We start from the raw sequence: 6132 nt of genomic DNA on the forward strand, positions 1-6132 counted from the left end.
ACTAAATGTGCTTTAATGTGTCTGTCCACTAGAGGGAGGTCATATACAGCAAATATAGTATGACTCAAACCTAACCCTTACTGTTTTGATTGCTTTTACAACCACACGTCAGAATATGTATCATTAAATTTAGAATTTATCATTTAAATATACAGTGGAGTCCAAAAGTCTTCCTTTTCCATTTTCAAATTTAATAGCATTATTTGTTGTTGTCGTGTGTGTGTGTGTGTGTGTGTGAGAGAGAGAGAAATACAACAATACGAAACACATACTAGAACAATTTATCAATTTGAATGAAAAGTTACAACGAAAAACTTAAATAATAATAAATATTCAAGCAAGTTATATCATAATGTTTCTAATATATATATACAATTTAACAAAAAAAATTGTTTTCGGTGTGATCTCAGAATTTTGGATTGAGAATTGTTTTATTTAATGAGTATATCATACATCATTATATAATAAAATTCACAAAATTGTTTTCTTAAACTTCAGTCTCCCAAGCTTAATGTTAATTCAGATCTGATTGTCTTTTATTCATTGTTTCATTTTGCTGGTACTTAGTCAATGTCAGTACGTAAAGTTCTTATTATCTCTCTCTCTCCGTGCTTGGTACTGTAAATATAAGGGTCATGACCAACATTATCTCTCACAACTGGTTGAAACATTCAATTTACTTTCTTACTCTATATTTATGTGCAGTCTTTGGCGGTTTTAGCAAACGTCTCAACTTATTATGCAGAAATGATACATTTTTACAATAGATTTATAAGTCTCTAGAACATCTAAGGGGCTGTTTTGCTCTTATAAACAAAACAGGCCTCTTACTTCTCAAGCCCATGTAGCCTGATCTTCCCCTTAAATGTGATGAAACAGCATTGACATGTCTGTCACACACTTACCAAGACATGTATGTTTGCTGTGTTTTCCTTGTTTTTTAGTCCATTGTCAGCTTCGGTTTTATTATTGTTCCATAAGAACCTCTACTCTATTTCTGTTAAAGAGTGATGTGGTGTTTATGCTTCATATTAACATTCAAGCTCTCTGCTTTTAGCCTTCCATGTTTCTTTTTCAAGAAAGCATCAGAGCTGCTGTTATTTCCCCTGCAGGACATACTTACTTCAGAGCTGAGGAATGAACCAATTTACTAAGAAACAATACTGCTTGCCAACCTCTCTATAGCAACTTATAGGAAACTTACAAAATATCCTCAAATTTAAGCATCACAATTTAAGCAATTTGTATGATTATTAATTAAATTAAATAATAGTATATTTATTTGTTTTATTAGGTTGACCATTCATCCTCCTTTCCGACAAAAAAAAATCTAAAATGCCTAAAATATCCTGGTTTTGGTCTATTTTCTCTCTATAGAGTCCTTATACATTATATGTATGTTTATTTACATAGTTTTGACCGTTCTCTGTAGATCCAGCCTTCTCGCACGCCACAATGTGTTTCAGATTAAATTAAATGTGAAACTCGCAAAAAAAAAAAAAACTCCAACTTAATTATTATTACAACCCGAATTCCGGAAAAGTTGGGATGTTTTTTAAATTTTAATAAAATGAAAACTAAAGGAATTTCAAATCACATGAGCCAATATTTTATTCACAATAGAACATAGATAACGTAGCAAATGTTTAAACTGAGAAATTTTACACTTTTATCCACTTAATTAGCTCATTTAAAATGTAATGCCTGCTACAGGTCTCAAAAAAGTTGGCACGGGGGCAACAAATGGCTAAAAAAGCAAGCAGTTTTGAAAAGATTCAGCTGGGAGAACATCTAGTGATTAATTAAGTTAATTGATATCAGGTCTGTAACATGATTAGCTATAAAAGCTTTGTCTTAGAGAAGCAGAGTCTCTCAGAAGTAAAGATGGGCAGAGGCTCTCCAATCTGTGAAAGACTGCGTAAAAAAATTGTGGAAAACTTTAAAAACAATGTTCCTCAACGTTGGAAAGCAAATCTCATCATCTACAGTGCATAACATCATCAAAAGATTCAGTGAAACTGGAAAAATCTCTGTGCATAAGGGACAAGGCCGGAGACCTTTATTGGATGCCAGTGGTCTTCGGGCTCTCAGACGACACTGCATCACTCATCGGCATGATTGTGTCAATGACATTACTAAATGGGCCCAGGAATACTTTCAGAAACCACTGTCGGTAAACACAATCCGCCGTGCCATCAGCAGATGCCAACTAAAGCTCTATCATGCAAAAAGGAAGCCATATGTGAACATTGTCCAGAAGCGCCGTCGTGTCCTGTGGGCCAAGGCTCATTTAAAATGGACTATTTCAAAGTGGAATAGTGTTTTATGGTCAGACGAGTCCAAATTTGACATTCTTGTTGGAAATCACGGACGCCGTGTCCTCCGGGCTAAAGAGGAGGGAGACCTTCCAGCATGTTATCAGCGTTCAGTTCAAAAGCCAGCATCTCTGATGGTATGGGGGTGCATAAGTGCATACGGTATGGGCAGCTTGCATGTTTTGGAAGGCTCTGTGAATGCTGAAAGGTATATAAAGGTTTTAGAGCAACATATGCTTCCCTCCAAACAACGTCTATTTCAGGGAAGGCCTAGTTTATTTCAGCAGGACAATGCAAAACCACATACTGCAGCTATAACAACAGCATGGCTTCGTCGTAGAAGAGTCCGGGTGCTAACCTGGCCTGCCTGCAGTCCAGATCTTTCACCTATAGAGAACATTTGGCGCATCATTAAACGAAAAATACGTCAAAGACGACCACGAACTCTTCAGCAGCTGGAAATCTATATAAGGCAAGAATGGGACCAAATTTCAACAGCAAAACTCCAGCAACTCATAGCCTCAATGCCCAGACGTCTTCAAACTGTTTTGAAAAGAAAAGGAGATGCTACCCCATGGTAAACATGCCCCGTCCCAACTATTTTGAGACCTGTAGCAGAAATCAAAATTGAAATGAGCTCATTTTGTGCATAAAATTGTAAACTTTCTCAGTTTAAACATTTGCTATGTTATCTATGTTCTATTGTGAATAAAATATTGGCTCATGTGATTTGAAAGTCTTTTAGTTTTCATTTTATTACAATTTAAAAAACGTCCCAACTTTTCCGGAATTCGGGTTGTATTATTATTTTGATGTATTACAAATAAACAACAGAAAAAAAGTACCTGAGGCGAGTCTAAAATGCATAGTGGTCCAAAGAAGACATACACCATGAAAAATATAGTTTACATTAGCATCTGAATTTGTTATTATAACCAGTATATCCAAACTGAAACCAAACGACTTCATCTGCGGAATTATTATTTTAGCAAACTTTTTATAATAATTGCATTAATGGTAACAAGTGTAGAGCACGTGTTCCTGGGGTTTCACAAATATGTTTTCCATTATTTCATCAGCCTCCTCCAAAATTTCTATGATTTCCTGTAGCAGAGGAACTGAAAGCAGTGGACTGTATGTGCCTGTGCCAACAGCTGTACTGCAGCAAAAGCACTACATGAAGTGGTAATATCAGCTGACCCTTCCTCCAGAAAGTGAGATCACAGACAGGCTACTTAAGGTCATTGGCTGTTTTTTTATCTTCTAAATCGGACTGTATACAAAGAAACCATATTAGGATTGTCATGTATCAATTAAATGCAATTTTGTTCTGCTAGCATTATGAAATACCATCCCTGCCCCTGGAAGTGAAGATATCATGGGAACGTAGACTGTTGGTAAATTTGGATACTGAGCTCAGCAGCATTAATGAAAATTAGGATGACTCACTGTTTGTGTTTCTTACAATGCCAGCGTACAGGATCTGGCTTGACAATAGATCCAGGATTTTCCAAAAATTTTCAATCTTTCTCAGTATCAGTTACATCTATTTTGCAACACCAACACAAACAGCAAACACGGAGAAAGTACATCTTGGCATATACCATTGGCACAAGACTGTACTCAGTTTGTACCCGAGTTTACTCAATTGGTTTATGAAAAATAGTTCCCTGATAAGGATTAAAGGATTAAGAATATAATAATAGATGTCAAATAGCTCAATACATCTTATTCTGGTCTAGTCCGAGGTCCCCGCCTACATTCACCAAGAAAAGCCACCAAAAAAATAAAAATGGTCCTGGTCATCAAAAAAACCTGGTCATCATGAGCTGTCTTGCAGATACACCATGTTTTAGAAGGCATTCCTAATGTCTGGACATTGATGAGTCAGTCAAGTTGACCTTTGGCTCTTTTCGCATAATTGGTACTTCACTTTGCACTCCATGTTTGTGTTTATGGATCATTTTCCATCAATACAGATGATTAAATAAATCCAAATTGAATGGTAATATTAACCCAATTTACCATCCTTCAACCACTGCGAAATTCCACTGGCCATTAGATGGCTTTTACCATTTAAAGGGGTCATATGATGCTTTTTTTAAAGATCATTATTTTGTTTATTGGTGTAACAGAATATGTTGACATGCTTTAATGTTCAAAAAACACATTATTTTTTAAAATAGTACACATTATTGTAGGTCCTCTATGCCCCGTCTCTCTCAAACACATAGTTTTCTACAAAGTCTCTCCTTCTGACAAGAGCAGAAAGCTCTGATTGGCCAACTGACCCAGTGCATTGTGATTGAAGCATTCGTGGTAAATGTAGAGCCATGGCTGCTTTAAAACTAACTGCGGTTACTGAAACCATGCCTTCTTTCTTTCCATAAATATTTGGGCGGCATTACGTAAATATTTCTGCATAGTGATGTAGACATGTGGGGGCATGTTTAAACAAGCCTGTTTAGGGGGGTGTGGCAGAATCTCAAGTTCGTTATTTCCAATGTAGGCGCTGTATGCGTGCTCATAATGGAAGCGTCGTGGTCGCGACGCGCTCGTTTTTGCCAGGCGCGTCCGCACCACATCTAGTTAAAAACATCTCAATGTTTTTTTAGAATGGCGCAAGCGCACCGCGGGTCATGTGACAAGAACTAACCAATCAGCTTCATCCTTTCCCGTAACAACATTGAAAGCTCAGCCAAGATGAAAGAACAGCTGATCAAAGCAGTATATGGATTGCCATTTTGAAATAAATTTAGTAGCATAGCTACTGCAAGCGATTTTTAGTGATGCAAATCCATTTATCCTTTGCTGAAATTTCCGCGTCTTCATGGAGAGAGCACGTCATGGTTGCTTAGCAACGGCAGATGCCTCAGAGGCGCAACTGCCCGAGCGCTTTGGAAGGAAGGAGAAAGCGGCGCAGAGGCATTTTCCACGCGTTTTTAGGCGCGATATGTGAACGGCCCCTTAAAGGGTTACTCCATCCAAAAATTAAAATTTTGTCATTATTCACTTATCCCTATGTCGTCCCAACTCATAAAAGCTTCGTTCATCTTCTGAACACAGTTTAAGATATTTTGGATGCAAACCTGGAGGCTTGAGACTGTCCCATAGACTGCCAAATAAATAACAGTGTCAAGGTCTAGGAAAGTATGAAAAGCATCGTCAGAATAGTCCATCTGCCATCAGTGATTCAACAATAATGTTATGAAGGGACGACAATACTTTTTGTACACAAAGAAAACAAAAATTGTTGAATAAAGTCATTATTTTAGTTTTTTTTCCTGTTCAAAAAGTATTGTCGTCGCTTTATAACGTTACGTTTGAACCACTGAAGGCAGATGGACTATTCTGACGATGCTTTTCATACTTTCCTGGACCTATTTTCTCCCTGTTTCCATCCAAAATATCTTAAATTGTGTTTCGAAGATGAACAGAGATTTTACGGGTTTGAAACGACATGGGTGTAAGTGATTAATTACAGCTATTTCATTTTTGGGTGGAGTATCCCTTTAACTTTGATAAAGAATATCTCTTTGGGTTTGAGACTTTAGTCTTTGCAACTTTAAAGATCATTTATCATTTTTATATCATTTATATACGTGTGTGTGTGTATTAAAACATCAGAATTGAGTGGTGGTATAATTATATTATATATATAATTTATTTTATCTTTTATTTTCTTTGCAGATTGTGGTCCTTTTTTGCATTCAGAGACTTTATATCGCAAAGCACGGGTGCTTACTTCATCCCATCAACTCTATCCAAATAAATAATTCCCAATGGAGTGAAAATGAAACAGGAATGTGCCAAGTGT

The sequence above is a fragment of the Carassius carassius genome, chromosome 33 (assembly GCF_963082965.1).
Source record: "Carassius carassius chromosome 33, fCarCar2.1, whole genome shotgun sequence".
Taxonomy (NCBI): domain Eukaryota; kingdom Metazoa; phylum Chordata; class Actinopteri; order Cypriniformes; family Cyprinidae; genus Carassius; species Carassius carassius.